Raw genomic sequence first — 17866 nt, forward strand, 5'->3', positions numbered from 1 at the left:
TGCGGGGACGTCCTGGCCTCGGTATTGGAGTAGGGACACCCCTCTGAGCATTTCTTTTCAGGATCTTTGACACCTGACCTTAAGTGATGCCATACTGCCGAGCAATAGCACACTGTTTCATGCCGTAATTTCGTAAAGCCACCACTCCATGACAAACAGCATTGTCGAGTTGACGGACCATCTCCAGAGGAAGCGGAAATAACTTTTGCAGACGTGCAGCAGTTGCTTTCCACTAATACAGAACGCAACAAACCTTGTATACCCGACTGTGAAGCCAATCATCAAATGCACCTGTCCGTACATTTTGCCACGCCACCTGTGATATAATCCTGTTGTTGACTTCTTGCTGCGACAGACAATCAGTGACATGGTTCTTTTAACAAATAAATCACCAAAGTGTAAAATAAACTCACAAGATTGATATACTGAGTTAAGAAAGTAAACCCAAGTCAAGAAAAAAAATATAATCCATATTAAATGCCAAGTCTGTACATGAAAACAATTCGCACAAGGGCCGAGCCTCGGGGATGCATAGTCCACCAGCAGAATCCCAGCATATGCAGGTACAGAATACATATAGACTTTCAGCGGATTGAGAAATACCAAAGAAGCGACCACAGTGTGAAACCTGGAATATGGTCACACGTGACTTGGAATATGGAATAATTTTTTTCTTCTTTCTTTTTCAAGTATTTTACATCATCTTGAATAAAGTCTTGCATGATTAACAAAATACAGTTTGTTCATATTTAAAACGTATCAATTCTTAAACCTGATTTTCAGCATCATTACGAGTCATGTCCACAGTGCTATTGTGACAAATTTTAAGGTACCAAAGCCATGCAAAAATGCGTCGGCCGTGACATCACCAGATATTATCTACGTCACATCAAATTTGAACACGACACGAACCATTTGAGCTCCCAAAATGAGTGATAAAATGAAATATGTACCTTTTACCATGATAAATAAATGACATGCCAATTTTAACACACACACACACACACACACACACACACACACACACACACACACACACACACACACACACACACACACCTTTTAATAAAAAGTCACCTCGTTTCCTTTTTTTCAACAAAACTGTGTATTTTAAGAAACAGTGAAGGTTATTTAATTATTTAGTCCAATGTGGGAAGGGCTTGTGGTATTGTCTACAGGTATGCACACTCAACTTTAAGCTGTCTCGTCTGGGCCCAGGAATGCACGTTAAGCTGGCTGTCCAGTCTGTCAGCATTAATTATTGGGGAAAATGCCAGGGACATAGAAAAGGCCCCTTTATATGGTATGTGCCATGTGGCAAACTATAGAAAAGGCCCCTTTATATGGTATGTGCCATGTGGCAAACTATAGAAAAGGCCCCTTTATATGGTATGTGCCATGTGGCAAACTATAGAAAAGGCCCCTTTATATGGTATGTGCCATTTGGCAAACTATAGAAAAGGCCCCTTTATATTGTAACGGTTTTGAGAAGTGGGTAACGAATTTGAGAAGTGTAACGGTTTTTAAGAAGTGTAACAATTTTGGAGGAAGTGTAACGAATGTGAAAACGTTACAATGTGAACGTTACAAAAGTATGGTAACACCCTGGTAATGTAAATAATGGTCGCAGCCGTCCTCCTAGTTAATTCCATGAAACTTACACGCAGGTCACGATATATCTTTTTAAATAGTGTATTTCCTTATTCCATGTAGGCTAAATATGTGTTTCCCACTAGATTGACTTTGCATTGTATCAAACAAAATAAGCATAGGCCCTTGCAATTTCCCCAAACATCTCCGCTCTCCAAAGTTCCTTTAAAAAGGGTGCGAGTTGTGTTCAATCCCGCAAGCCGCCATTGCCCATGTGCTAACCTCGGAGAAGAAAGGCGTGTCTCCACCTCGTCATAGAGGGGAGGAGTGAGCCAGCCCTAACAGCCAATCAGCACCGTGGTGAGCGACCCGGTAGGCGTGCCCTCGGAGCCGGTGGCTTGATTCCGCCCCGAGTGATAAAAGCAACTGTAAGGGACTGCTTCACCAGATGACTTGGGAGATGACCTGGGAGGTGAGCGAAGAGGCGACACCAAGAGGAGCGGTGAGATGCGAAACGCTCCAAGCCAAAGAGGAGAGGTACTCGGAAAGGAAACCAGCTTTGGAGAGACGCGCTGAAAGGAGGGAGACGGCTCCACCAGAAGGAGAGGAGCAGGTTTGCCGAGCCAGCGCGTGACGTCTACAGCAGCGGATACGCGACGAAGGGTTTTCCCGCCAAAACCGCGAGGAATTGAGAGCTGCTACCTCCGACCTTGCCTCCCTCTCCAGCAATCCACCTCAAGCCCTACATGCCTGCAATATCCCCCGTGTAAGTGTGAACGTCGTCTGTCCTACTCGTTGTCTTGGGGTTAAGTAAAATGAATAGTTTAAGCTAACAATGCACTGTGTGACTGCTTCTTCCATCCATTGCTGTAAATAATTTTGGTCGCTCTTTCTTTTTGCTTGTGTGTGTATAATAAATCTGTTCTTCCTCCGTACTCTGTCTTCTTCTTCTTTTTCATTCTCTTTCGGTCATTTTAGAGGTTTCCCGATTGAATATCTGCGCTGCGATCTGGTCAACGTCGGGTGGAATCGGGTTCTAATCGGGGAGTAACTGTTCGGACGCAGTAATACCAACCGCTCGGTCAATATAACATCTGTCCGCGACCCGTAACAATTGGTTGTCAGGAGTTGGATTCGGACCTGGGACTAAATTTGTTAGGCCCAAATTTTGGAACACCAATTGTGTTATATCCGTAACAATTGGTGTCTGGGAGTGAGATTTGAGGCCCGAACCAAATTTTTAAAACGTGTAGAAAAAAATTTTTTGGTCAAAATTACGAGCTGACGAAATTTGTTTTGTTTTAAAGCAAAACCCGAATTTTGAGATCGCGCCATGGACAATCAAGGCGATCGGATGTCGGTGGGAGAGATAGACAGGGTGGAATCGACCCAGGACCTCGGGGAAATGTATGTGGAGGAAAGGGAGGAGGAGAAAAATAGCAATGTGGTTGCGGAGGTTTCAGACGCACAAAATGGCGCTCTCGCGCACGTGGTTGAGGGGGCCACGGTCGCGGAACCAATGAGCGTGGCCCAAATGCAGGCCCTCATGGAGCAATTTATGGTACAAATGCAGGCGTCCCTCAACCTGCAGGGTGAGCGATTGGAGGGCCAAATGGGGGTAATGGGAAACCAAATGGGGGTAATGGAAAACCAAATGGGGGTAATGAGGGACGAAGCGAGGGGTACCGGTGAGAAGTTAGACAATAATTTTGAGGGGTTAGACAACGGGATAAAAGAGGTAAAGAATGGGTTAAGGGGGGTGGAAAACAGAATGGCTGCCCAGGAGAATCAGTTAGAGGGGGTGAAAAATGGGTTAATGGGGTTAGAAAATAGGATGGAGGACAAATTGCGGGAAATAGGGGAACAATCTGCCAGGGAAATCAAACGAATGGGAAACCAGATAGAGGAGGTGCAAATCGGGTTAGAAAGTAAACTGGATGCTCAGAGGGATGAATTGGGACAGATGAGGGTGGCATCTACAAAAGAGATGGAGGAGATGGAAGAGGGGATACGACGAGGTGTAAGTGAGGAAGTTTCGGGGCTACGCGAGGATTTAAAGCGAGGTGAAAAGCGTATGGAGAAAGAGGTGAGGAATAATACGGCTAGGTTACAGGGGGGAATAGAGGGTCTGACGGAGGAGGTGGAACAGCTGACAGAGGGACAAACGAAGTTAGTGGAGCAGGTTCAAAGGAACACTGCGGTACTAGGAGGGTTAAAGGCGACACAAAAAGAAATTAAAAACGAATTAATAGCGACACAGAGGCAATGTCAGATGGTACGTGAGGAACTGACAATGAGGGTGGACGAGGTGACAGAGATAATGGAGACAAAGGACCGGCAGGTGAGGATGCACATAGAGACGGTCACAGTAGCCTTAGAGGACGAACTAGAGGAGACGCACAGGGAAATAAAAGAGGTGAAGCAAAAATTAGAGGAAGTGGAAGAAGAGGTGAGTGAAATTAAGAAGAGACGGACAGAAACTAAGAGAGAAATCCAGGAGGAGGTAATGGAATTGGTACAAAGTCCCTGCTCACATCACGATGCTGTGCTTAACCCGAATGGAAGTTTGCAGGTTCGCGTGGAGAAAAGGATCCCCCAGGTGAGTCGTGCTGTTGTGTATTGTGCGGGGAGATTTTGTAAGAGGATGTTTGGCGACAAAAGAATTTTCACGCGCTTGGGATCGAGGAGGCATCCGGGCGTTGGTGAAGGGTCCCGTGTGAGTGGAAATGGCACGCGTGTGAGGAAAAAGTGTGCGTCGGCGAGTGGGCGTGTTATAAAGTGTGGGAGTGAAACCGAGTGCGAGCGAGAATGCACGTCGGGGTGTACGGAGTGTGACAGAAATAGTGAGTTGGTGATGGCGCAGGTGCGAGAGGGCACATCGGAGCGCGAGTGTGAAACCGAGTGCGAGCGAGAATGCACGTCGGGGTGTACGGAGTGTGACACGAATAGTGAGTTGGTGATGGCGCAGGTGCGAGAGGGCACATCGGAGCGCGAGTGTGAAACCGAGTGCGAGCGAGAATGCACGTCGGGGTGTACGAAGTGTGACACGGAGAGTAAGGTGGTGGTGGAACGTGTGCGAGAAAGCACACCTGAATTGGTCATGGCGCGAGTGTGGGAGAGCCCATCCGAGCGCGTTAGTGGGTGGATGCAAGAGTGCACGCCCATGGTGAGTGTTACGGAGGACGTAACGGAGGAGAGGTGTGGACCAAAGTGTGCGCAAGAGTGTGCGCGAGAAGTGTGGTGTGTAACAGGGAGAGCGTTGGTGGAATGTACGGACGGCGATGGAACGCCAGGTTTTGTAAGGGTGAAAGGGGTAGCGTATGCGTGTGAGCATGCAAGTAAAGCATTGACGGTAACTGGGTTAGTGGTTAGGGCGACGGATAGCCGATGCGAGCACTCGGGGCGCGGTGTGCTTTGTTGGGTGCGAGGCCCGGTGCGGATCGATGCTGCGTCGCTTCTCTTCGAAGCGTCGTTGCCGATTCGGGCTTGGCCCCGCCCCGCACGGTCGAGTCCGGGCCTTGTAGGGCGAGGCGACCGGTCAGGTTCAAGGGCGAGTGGGAGGAAGCGGAACGGTGCCCCCTCGTGGGGACGGGGTTCCGACCGGGGGAGATTGAGCCATCGGGCCCGGGACCGCAAGGTGCCGCGCCGAGATGGTGCGTGGAACCTCGGTCCAACCAAACCACCTCCCTTGAACCGAAAGCCGGACGGATTCAACCTGCAGGCGACCAAACCACCCGAATTCATTGCTCGGCTTTACGAACCGAGTTTAATGATGTCACGGTGCACCGAGAGGATCTAATAAGTAGACGGGTGATGAGGATAGTGTTTTTGATCCGAAATTTAGAAAAGTGAGTAGAATTGGCAGTAAATGGAAAATTTTTGAATTGGTTGGAATTTGGATGAGCAAAATTGATAGTGGAGAGACCCCCGATGTGGTGGGATGGCAAATCCACCATCCCTCACGGAGTGGGGCAAAGGAGCTATAGTTTATGGGGTTGATGGCAGTGAAAACTAGCCCGGGTGGGTTAGGTTATATTGTGTGTAGGGATCTAGCGAAGATGACATTAGGTAACGTTAAGTTTAGTTAGTGACTGATACCTGTAGTGGGGACGCAGGTAGTTTAGTGTGGATGATAATGACGTGGGAGCGCAATAGTTTAAAGGGACGACTGGGAAGCGCAAGTTTCAGAGGGGAGTAGTTAGCTGAGATGATGCCGTGTGTTTGAGGATTGAACAGGTGTGATTGCACAGGTGTGCAACTGAACAGGTGAATGGAGCAGTGTATGATTGAGTGATGATGATGGGTATTGTGATGACCAAATGGTCCAGGAAGAAAGGAGGGTGCAGGTGGCACCAGGTGAGAGGGCACAGGTGTGCAACAACAGGTGTATGTGGCTATGTGGAATAAATGGTATGGAGTATTGGAATGGATGGTCGTGGAGTGAGTATGGTGGAAATTGTGGAGTGGAGTGGATGGTGCGAAGGTGTGAATGGGGGAAGAGTGGACCCCCATCACGGATACCCGGGGCGGGTAGTGTAAGTGTTAGGTAGAGGGTACAGGTAAATTGTGGTTGGATATTGGCATCTGTGGTGCGGGTGAAAGAATGGTCTTTGAATGGGTGCAGTAGTGTTGTGGAAATGGCTGGGCGTGTAGCCTGTTAGTGTGTGTAGTTGGTTGGGCGCTCCACCACTGTGAGGATGTCGGCCAGGTGAGGCCGCAGGTGGGCTCTGGGAGCCGGTAGTAGTTGTTGTGGATGGGGCCCGAGGATCCGGAGGACGGACCCGGGTAGCCCAGTGCCAGAGGGCACGGAGTGGGGTGACAGAGCCAGGAGGGGCCTGCCCCAGTTAGATAGGTTAGGGTGAGGAGCTAGGTAAGCTCGGGTGGCAACTGCAGTGGTGGAGGTGTGCAGGTGGGTAGACCTGCTGGGAGAGCTACATGTCGCAGCCCAGAAATTGTGCGAAGGCACCGGGAGATGAATCGGGGGAGTGAGACTCCAAATTGAGAAGCACCACAGTTTGGTCAATGGGAATTGGTTTTTAGAACCCATAGTGTAAGTTGGCCAATGGTTTTGCAGGGAGAGACCCCGGGTAGTGTAAAGTGTGTTAATGTCATTTAGGAAGTAGTTAGGATGAAGTCTCCTCGCAACATCTGCATCCACTCACCTGAGGTGACAGGTACTCCACACCATGCCATGTTTTGATTATTTTTTATGATGCAAATGTTTGGATTGTGAGACGCATCATGACGTGGGTGTGACATTGTGCGTAATTCCATCTCTCCCTCCTTATGAGGATTGATGATGAATTGGTGATGGCAAATTTTGAAGTCGAGGGATTGTGGAGACGAATTTGGTATAGGGGAAATATGGGGAAGACGTGACAGTAGTGACGAATTGGTAATGGGTAGATTTTGTACATATGGGGTAAGGGCAAGGGTAGTGTAGGTGACAGGGGGGTGACGTACGGTAGGGACGAGCTTTCTCACTTCGCCCTCCGTACGCATTTCGCCTTGCATTGCCTTATTGACGTGTACCCTTGTGACCTTACCCCTCGCTCAATTGTCTTCCCCCCTTTTGTCTCCCACTTGAGGACCTGTGCGCCATTGGGTGCCGAGGGGAGCGTGCGTGAGGTGGCCATTGTGCGCACGAGATTCCCAGAACCAGCATGCATTGCGTTGATGTACCACTTTATGGACCGCTGTTCTGCGGCCAAGTACCACTTGATGGACCCCAGGTTCTGGTGCAGGGCACCTCTGTTGGAGACCGGCCATAGTGGCCAGGGAATCTTGCTTGCGGACCTCGGTAAGGTGGCACCTATGCCAAACAGGTGGACCACCCTTAGTTGGCCCCTGAGGCCCTAAATAAAAACGAACACAAGTTGTGCTTTTTATTATGTCCAAATAGGCCGCATGAAGCCAGAAGACGTCGGGAAGAACATCGGCACAGCAGAGAAAGTGAAGACCACCACCAGTGTTTTGTTGTGTTTATTAAGAACCATGGTGACTGCGCACCGAGTGGTGCTTTTGGTGCTTTTGGTGCTTTTGGGTGCTTTTGGGTGCTTTGGTGGTATTGGTACTAGTGCATCGATGCAATGCGTGCTGTCTCCTCCCTCCCAACAGGAATTTCTTTTTCTTGTTCCCTAAGAAAGAAACAAAAAAAAACACAGGTCCTGGGTTGCGTTGTAAATAAGAAATCACGTCATTGTAAATAATGCTCCCCACCGTAAATGTATAGTTTGAGAATAATTCCGTAATTCGGTTAGCTGTGGGCTTGAGTCTGTTAGACAGGGTGCAATGCAATAGGGGGACATACTTATTTGTGTTTTAAGATTGTCACACTCAGGGTCAGGTTAATTGTAGAGGGAATTACACCTACGTGTCACACTAAGTTAAAGTTTAGTAGGCCCGAGGATGGGTCTGAAGAAAGGAGGGTGCAGTGTAACGGTTTTGAGAAGTGGGTAACGAATTTGAGAAGTGTAACGGTTTTTAAGAAGTGTAACAATTTTGGAGGAAGTGTAACGAATGTGAAAACGTTACAATGTGAACGTTACAAAAGTATGGTAACACCCTGGTAATGTAAATAATGGTCGCAGCCGTCCTCCTAGTTAATTCCATGAAACTTACACGCAGGTCACGATATATCTTTTTAAATAGTGTATTTCCTTATTCCATGTAGGCTAAATATGTGTTTCCCACTAGATTGACTTTGCATTGTATCAAACAAAATAAGCATAGGCCCTTGCAATTTCCCCAAACATCTCCGCTCTCCAAAGTTCCTTTAAAAAGGGTGCGAGTTGTGTTCAATCCCGCAAGCCGCCATTGCCCATGTGCTAACCTCGGAGAAGAAAGGCGTGTCTCCACCTCGTCATAGAGGGGAGGAGTGAGCCAGCCCTAACAGCCAATCAGCACCGCGGTGAGCGACCCGGTAGGTGTGCCCTCGGAGCCGGCGGCTTGATTCCGCCCCGAGTGATAAAAGCAACTGTAAGGGACTGCTTCACCAGATGACTTGGGAGATGACCTGGGAGGTGAGCGAAGAGGCGACACCAAGAGGAGCGGTGAGATGCGAAACGCTCCAAGCCAAAGAGGAGAGGTACTCGGAAAGGAAACCAGCTTTGGAGAGACGCGCTGAAAGGAGGGAGACGGCTCCACCAGAAGGAGAGGAGCAGGTGTGCCGAGCCAGCGCGTGACGTCTACAGCAGCGGATACGCGACGAAGGGTTTTCCCGCCAAAACCGCGAGGAATTGAGAGCTGCTACCTCCGACCTTGCCTCACTCTCCAGCAATCCACCTCAAGCCCTACATGCCTGCAATATCCCCCGTGTAAGTGTGAACGTCGTCTGTCCTACTCGTTGTCTTGGGGTTAAGTAAAATGAATAGTTTAAGCTAACAATGCACTGTGTGACTGCTTCTTCCATCCATTGCTGTAAATAATTTTGGTCGCTCTTTCTTTTTGCTTGTGTGTGTATAATAAATCTGTTCTTCCTCCGTACTCTGTCTTCTTCTTCTTCTTTTTCATTCTCTTTCGGTCGTTTTAGAGGTTTCCCGATTGAATATCTGCGGTGCGATCTGGTCAACGTCGGGTGGAATCGGGTTCTAATCGGGGAGTAACTGTTCGGATGCGGTAATACCAACCGCTCGGTAAAATAACATCTAAAACCGCGTCTGCAACAATATGGTATGTGCCATGTGGCAAACTATAGAAAAGGCCCATTTATATGGTATGTGCCATGTGTGGCAAACTATAGAAAAGAAGGGACATTCTTGGGAAAAATGCCAATTTGATTCACACAGGTGCATGAAGAAGTAAATGCATTTCATTTGCCAAATGTAGGGCCCCTTATATGAACTTTTATAGAGCATTCCTTGGTTCTTCCTATGGAACTTGGTTCTTATTGTTGGAACTTGGAAGTTATTGACATTTGCCCCCCCCCCCCCTCCCCTCTGATTTCAAACGCACATACCATATAAAGGGGCCTTTTCTATAGTTTGCCACATGGCACATACCATATAAAGGGGCCTTTTCTATAGTTTGCCACATGGCACACACCATATAAAGAGGCCTTTTCTATGCCCCTGGCATTTCCCCCAATATATTGTTGCGGATATGAGGACTGTATATTTTTTTGATTGTGTGCTTTGTTATTGTTATTATTGTTGTTCTGTGCCTCCTGCCTCTGGAGCTGTGTAAAGACCAAAAGGGCGTCCCATAGTCCACAAGCATACACGTCAGCCAAGTAATAGAATACCCCTGTTGATAGTTATCTCTTATTCTGTGTTTTAGGGTAAGGCTGTGTCTCCCATTAATTGAAGTACTCCATTGCACCAGTGAAAGAGATAGATTCCCTTCCATTCCCATCACCAATTACCTCCGATCCAATTGCCGCCATTGGCCACGAGGCAGGGTTGGGGAAGAAAGGCGTGTCTCCACCTCGTCATAGAGGGGGAGGAGTGAGCCAGCCCAGCCAGTGAGCCAGCTCGACCAACCATGAGCCAGGGGTTTGGCTAGAGAGGGTGGAGGAAGAGCGATCGGGGAGGTTCGAAAAGGTGGAGGGGCGGGGCCTAGATAACCCACGGCGGGGGTGTTCCCAGAGGGAGGCACTGAGAGTTGGTCTGAGTCGGTTGCCAGTGGAGTCGGTGGTCAGTTGGTTGCGGTGAGGAGTCGGTGGTGGCGGTCAGTGGTTGCGTTGGTTGCGGTGAGGAGTCGGTGGTGAGGAGTGAGTGAACCAAGAAAGAGTTGAGGGTTTGGACCAGACGCGTCAGACAAGTCCTGGGAAAGCAGCGGAGGCCACAGCAGCAACAACACCCCACAGCCACTTGGGGCCTGGATGGCGGTTTGGAGCAGGACCGTAAAGGAACGGCGGCTGCTAAACGCGCCGGTTGAGCTGCAGGACCCCTTTGGACCTCACTCTCCCTCCAGCCATCCACCCCCTGCCTTTCCATCCTTCTTGTATACGTGAGTTTGTTTTGTTTGTTCTGTCCTTGGGTATTTAATTAAGTCTGTAGGTAAGCTAAAATTTGCACTGTGTCACCTGCGTCTTATGTGTTGTAAATAAAACCTTGATTGCTCCTTTTTGCTTGTGTAAATAATAAATTCAATTACTCTTCTGTCCGTCTATTCGTTTTATTCCTTTTCCTCTTGGCATTCGTCGTTTTCGTCTTTTCCCCTCATTGAGCAGCTGCGGTACGACCCGGCCAAAGTCCTGGGTGAATCGGGTGAGTCGGGGATCCTGTTAGGTCGCGGTAATACACCACCGCTCGGTCATTAACATCTTAATCCGCGATCTGTAACAATATATATAAATATACATGAAATGAATTGGTTGAAAATTGATGATTTATATCACGTGACCTAAGACATGTTTCCCTCAGATACAACCCACTTCCAGTTTCGCACCCCCCTGATGCAGTGCCCCCTGTTCCCGGGAGGCTGGCACTCATTTTTCCGACTTCAAAAGGACGACAACCTGAGTCAATCCACCTGGTGTTATTTTAACGGCGTCACCCTAACATCTTAAAGCAGCCACATTAAACATGAAGCCAACACCAGGATTAGTTTCACGGGTAATGAAGTAGAACGACACTCGGTATCGAGTGTCGCACAAACCTCCACCAGGATAAACAGGTAACGTTTTGTATCCACTGATAGATCGGATCTGGATTCGGACCTGAACCTAAATCGAATCAGCTTCTTCTTCTTCACACTTACCATCTCATCCCCCGAGGCATCCTCCGTCGTGCGAAGCCCTTCCTAGGCACACCTGAGCTCCTCACCACATACAAGGCTTTCATCCGCAGCTCAATGGAATACTGTTCTCCCCTATGGGCTGGTGCTCCTGCCTCACACCTCGCTCGGCTTCACGCTGTTGAAACCAAAGCTTTCAGAATCATTGGAATCTCCCGCGATGAAGCTATCTCTGAGGGCCTTTCACTCACTCACCGCAGGCAGGTAGGTGGTCTTTCTGTCTTCTACCGACTCCTCTCCGGCCTAGCCCCCCCAGCCCTGTCTGTGCTCTGTCCCCCAAATATTCCTACAGGTCGCACAAGATCTGCCAGCAACCCTTTGATGGTTAAACTGCCGAAATCTCGGCTCTCTGCTCACCTTCACTCTTTCATTCCTCTTTTCTCCCGCCTCTGGAACAAACTCCCACGCTCCCTTCAATCCCCCTCCTCCCTCCAGGTCTTTAAAACAGCTGTTCACCACCATCTTTTATCTTCCCCATCCAAAACCTTGATCTTTTCTACCCCCACTAATTCACCCCAGATCCACCTTGTTTGAAATTCCAACTTCTTTCCTGGAAGCCCTGGCAGTGTCCATATGTTTTATACCTCTCCCACCCCCCCCCCCGTCCCATGCCTCCCCCCCAAAGCCCTCTCCCTCCCAAAGATCTCTCGATGTCTCCATGTCTCTCGGTTGCATGCTCTCAAATGTTGTGTTTTTGTCCTTCTCCCTCTCTCCCCATCTTGTCTACCGCTCCCGATGTTATTTGTTTTATGTGTCGGTTTGTCGGTTTGTCTTTCTGTGTGATTAATGTTCGCTCTTTCACGAGCCTCGATCTTGTATACAAAAAAAAAAAAAAAAAATCCATCCACATCGCTTTGTCATATCGTGCTATGTATAATCATCATGTTCGCCCGATCTCTCTATTAATATTACTAGGGCATGCCCGTACTATATCTAAAATTATATCCCCCCCCTCTATTTACATGAAATGGTTTGGTCCAAAGCGAACGGCTTGCGACTACGGTGACAATCCCCCGCCTCTATTTACATGAAATGGTTTGGTCCAAAGCGAACGGCTTGCGAGTACGGTGACAATCCCCCCCCTCTATTTACATGAAATGGTTTGGTCCAAAGCGAACGGCTTGCGAGTACGGCGACAATCCCCCCCCTCTATTTACATGAAATGGTTTGGTCCAAAGCGAACGGCTTGCGGAGTTTGGTAAAGAAAGAAATCGCCATAGCGTGCACAAACGCGCAGGAAAGCGAAAGAATCGCAAATTAGTTTTAATTAGTTTTAAAACATAGTTTAACGCCAACATAGCGGCAACATAGTTTGCCAACGTGAAATAAATGAATACGCTCTCAAATGTGCCGTCCGAGGCAGAGTCTGTTCGCCACGTTCGGCACACGTGATAGCTCGCTCGCTGCTCGCTCTCTGCTCGCTCGCTCGCTGCTCTCTCTGCTCGCTCGCTCGCTGCTCTCTGATTGGTTGAATCGTTTTTTGGACATAGCTCGGTAAGTACTTGTCCGATTAATTTCAAACCTTGAAAAGGCACATCCTCGGGTCCCCAGCAATATACCTGGCAAGTTTAAAGTATATCGGACCGGTAGTTGTCGAGAAACAGCGGTCACAGACAAACAAACGTACAAACAAACACACAGAGATTACTGGAATTATAGATAGACTAGGGCATGCCCGTACTATATATATATCTAAAATTATATCCCCCCCCTCTATTTACATGAAATGGTTTGGTCCATTCGCAAAGCCAGTAACGACCACAGAACCCCCCCCCCCCCCTCTATTTACATGAAATGGTTTGGTCCATTCCCAAAGGCAAAGCGAACGGCGAACGGCTAAATCGCCATAGCTCGGTAACTACTTGTCCGATTAATATGAAACCTTGAAAAGGCACATCCTCAGGTCCCCAGCAATAATCTGGCAATTTCAATTGAATTACTATCCGTAATGGCGCACGCGCTCACATGGCGCACGCTGGCGTAATGGCGTAATGGCGCATGCTCACATCGGCCACGCCTACGCAACAACGTGTTCTGTGATTGGCTGGCCTACCCCGCAACCTGTTCTGATTAGTTTGGTAAATAAATCGCCATAGCTCGGTAACTACTTCTCCGATTAATATGAAACCTTGAAAAGGCACATCCTCAGGTCGTGCCCGTACGTGGGTGCCCGTTCCTTGGTGCGGCCCAGCCCTTCGGCCCTTCCTTGGTATCGACGATAACTAAACAATATATTATATGAATCGCACCGTACATACCTCCTTCTACATCTTGTTCTTGTCTTGATATACTCACTCAGGCTCACTCTATCACGACTGAGTCCTCCCAGCTCCTCCAAATGGCGCCCGCTACGCCTCAAATTCACATCGGCCACGCCTACGCAACAACGTGTTCTGTGATTGGCTGGCCTACCCCGCAACCTGTTCTGTGATTAGTTTGGTAAATAAATCGCCATAACTCGGTAACTACTTGTCCGATTAATATGAAACCTTGAAAAGGCACATCCTCGGGTCCCCAGCAATATACCTGGCAAGTTTCAAGTATATCGGACCGGTAGTTGTCGAGAAACAGCGGTCACAGACAAACATACAAACACACAGACACACAGAGATTACTGGCATTATAGATAGACTAGGGCATGCCCGTACTATATATATATCTAAAATTATATCCCCCCCCCTCTATTTACATGAAATGGTTTGGTCCATTCGCAAAGCCAGTAACGACCACAGAACCCCCCCCCTCTATTTACATGAAATGGTTTGGTCCATTCGTAAAGCCAAATCGAACGGCGAACGGCTAAATCGCCATAGCTCGCTAACTACTTGTCCGATTAATATGAAACCTTGAAAAGGCACATCCTCGGGTCCCCAGCAATATACCTGGCAATTTTAATTGAATTACTATCCGTAATGGCGCACGCGCTCACATAGCGCACGCTGGCGTAATGGCGCACGCTCACATCGGCCACGCCTACGCAACAACGTGTTCTGTGATTGGCTGGCCTACCCCGCAACCTGTTCTGATTAGTTTGGTAAATAAATCGCCATAACTCGGTAACTACTTGTCCGATTAATATGAAACCTTGAAAAGGCACATCCTCGGGTCCCCAGCAATATACCTGGCAAGTTGCAAGTATATCGGACCCGTGGTTGTCGAGAAACAGCGGTCACAGACAAACGTACAAACGTACAAACGTACAAACGTACAAACAAACACACAGAGATTACTGGAATTATAGATAGATGAAGAATCACTTCAAATTATCGTTTTACAGAATATCTTTCTCAGTATAAATAATAAAATGAGAATCTCCGAACAAACCTTTTCCTCAGAAGATCCGAACCGATCAATGTTTGTGGAAAAGGCCATGGAGCCTCGCACGGAGGACAAAAGGACACGGAGCCTCACCCGGAGGACAAAAGGACACAAGGACACGGAGCCTCGCCCGGAGGACAAAAGGACACAAGGACACAGCCTCGCCCGGAGGACAAAAGGACACGGAGCCTCGCACAGAGGACAAAAGGACACGGAGCCTCGCACGGAGGACAAAAGGACACGGAGCCTCGCACGGAGGACAAAAGGACACGGAGCCTCGCACGGAGGACAAAAGGACACGGAGCCTCGCACGGAGGACAAAAGGAAACGGAGCCTCGCACGGAGGACAAAAGGACACGGAGCCTCGCACATGGAACAAAAGGACACGGAGCCTCGCACGGAGAACAAAAGGACACGGAGCCTCACACGGAGGACAAAAGGACACGGAGCCTCGCACGGAGGACAAAAGGACACGGAGCCTCGCATGCAGGACAAAAGGACATGGAGCCTCGCACGGAGGACAAAAGGACACGGAGCCTCGCACGGAGGACAAAAGGACATGGAGCCTGGTACAGACGACAAAAGGACACGGAGCCTCACACGGAGGACAAAAGGACACGGAGCCTCGCACGGAGGACAAAAGGACACGGAGCCTCGCACGGAGGACAAAAGGACACGGAGCCTCGCACGGAGGACAAAAGGACACGGAGCCTCACACGGAGGACAAAAGGACACGGAGCCTCGCACGGAGGACAAAAGGACACGGAGCCTCGCACGGAGGACAAAGGGACACGGAGCCTCGCACGTGCAACAAAAGGACACGGAGCCTCGCACAGGTAACAAAAGGACACGGAGCCTCGCACAGGTAACAAAAGGACACGGAGCCTCGCACGGAGGACAAAAGGACACGGAGCCTGGCACGGAGGCCAAAAGGACATGGAGCCTCGCACGGAGGACAAAAGGACACGGAGCCTCGCACGGAGGACAAAAGGACACGGAGCCTGGCACGGAGGACAAAAGGACACGGAGCCTCGCACGGAGGACAAAAGGACACGGAGCCTCGCACGGAGGACAAAAGGACACGGAGCCTCGCACGGAGGACAAAAGGACACAGAGCCTCACACGGAGGACAAAAGGATACGGAGCCTCGCACGGAGGCCAAAATGACACGGAGCCTCGCACGGAGGACAAAAGGACACGGAGCCTCGCACAGAGGACAAAAGGACACGGAGCCTCGCACGGAGGACAAAAGGACACGGAGCCTCGCACGGAGGACAAAAGGACACGGAGCCTCGCACGGAGGACAAAAGGACACAGAGCCTCGCATGGAGGACAAAAGGACACGGAGCCTCGCACGGAGGACAAAGGGACACGGAGCCTCGCACGAGCAACAAAAGGACATGGAGCCTCGCACAGCTAACAAAATTACACGGAGCCTCGCATGGAGGACAAAAGGACATGGAACCTGGCACGGAGGACAAAAGGACACAGAGCCTCACATGGAGGACAAAAGGACACGGAGCCTCGCACGGAGGACAAAAGGACACGGAGCCTCGCACGGAGGACAAAAGGACACGGAGCCTCGCACGGAGGACTAAGGGACACGGAGCCTCGCACGGAGGACAAAAGGACACGGAGCCTCGCATGGAGGACAAAAGGACACGGAGCCTCGCATGGAGGACAAAAGGACACGGAGCCTCGCACGGAGGACAAAAGGACACGGAGCCTCGCACGGAGGACAAAAGGACACGGAGCCTCGCACGGAGGACAAAAGGACACGGAGCCTCGCACGGAGGACAAAAGGACACGGAGCCTCGCACGGAGGACAAAAGGACACGGGGCCTTGCACGGAGGACAAAAGGACACGGAGCCTCGCACGGAGGACAAAAGGACACGGAGCGGAGCACGGAGGACAAAAGGACGCGGAGCGGCGCACGGAGGACAAAAGGACTCGGAACGGCGCACTGAGGACAAAAGGACACGGAGCGGCGCACGGAGGACAAAAGGACACGGAGCGGAGCACGGAGGACAAAAGGACACGGAGCCTCGCACGGAGGACAAAAGGACACGGAGCGGAGCACGGAGGACAAAATGACACGGAGCGGCGCACGGAGGACAAAAGGACACGGAGCGGCGCACGGAGGACAAAAGGACACGGAGCGGCGCACGGAGGACAAAAGGACACGGAACGGGGCACGGAGGACAAAAGGACACGGAGCGGCGCACGGAGGACAAAAGGACACGGCGCTTCGCACGGAGGACAACAGGACACGGAGCTTTGCACGGAGGACAAAAGGACACGGAACCTCGCACGGAGGACAAAAGGCAACGGAGCCTCGCACGGAGGACAAAAGGACACGGAGCCTCGCACGGGGGACAAAAGGACATGGAGCCTCGCATGGAGGACAAAAGGACACGGAGCCTCGCACGGAGGACAAAAGGACACAGCGCCTCGCACGGAGGACAAAAGGATACGGAGCCTCGTACGGAGGACAAAAGGACACGGAGCCTCACACGGAGGACAAAAGGACATGGAGCCTCGCATGGAGGACAAAAGGACACGGCGCCTCGCACTGAGGACAAAAGGACACGGAGCCTCGCACGGAGGACAAAAGGACACGGAGCCTCGCATGGAGGACAAAAGGACACGGAGCCTCGCACGGAGGACAAAAGGTCACGTAGCCGAGGACGGAGGACAAAAGGCCAAGGAGCCGAGGACGGAGGACAAAAGGACATGGAGCCGAGCAACGAGGACAAAATGACACGGAGCCGAGCACGGAGGACAAAAGGTCGTGGACACGAAACCAAAAAGGACACGGATCGATATGATCCGATCATGGGTATCTTCGTCACAGTTGCAGTTCAAGGTTTACAAGATCACCTGGAGGTTTTCGTCGTTATCGAATCCTTCCTGTGCACGCAATTCATTCTTCTTTTTCTTCTGCCTACTCAGATTCACCAATTTCCACCACGTGGTAGTTGATGGCTCATTGGCCAATTGGCATCAGATGAAGAACTGAAGCCACAGATCGGCCATTTTACCACTCCCGTTCACAGCGTATGAGAATAATTCTCTTTAGTTCAGTTGTTTTTCAGTTGTTGACTTGGCACGAAGTTTGGAGTTACACAGAACCCTTATATTGACCTAGTAGAAAACGAAAGAATATCAGAACCATTTCCAGAATGCCGCGCCCTTCGGAGTGCCACCCGCCCCTCACGC

At 50.1% G+C, this 17866-nt stretch overlaps 1 protein-coding gene across 2 annotated transcripts in view; it reads right to left on the minus strand.

The window, feature by feature from the left end:
* LOC144889652 (uncharacterized) overlaps window positions 1-17618 on the minus strand; it is a 60294-nt gene extending 42676 nt beyond the window's left edge. For both annotated transcript variants that reach the window (XM_078770700.1, XM_078770699.1), the window contains exon 1: window positions 17528-17618. The gene's annotated coding sequence lies outside the window, so the exon portion shown is untranslated. The remainder of the gene's footprint in view (window positions 1-17527) is intronic.
* Window positions 17619-17866: the final 248 nt, after the last annotated feature.

This window comes from Myxine glutinosa, chromosome 1 (genome assembly GCF_964187855.1).
Source record: "Myxine glutinosa chromosome 1, kmMyxGlut1.1, whole genome shotgun sequence".
NCBI lineage: Eukaryota > Metazoa > Chordata > Myxini > Myxiniformes > Myxinidae > Myxine > Myxine glutinosa.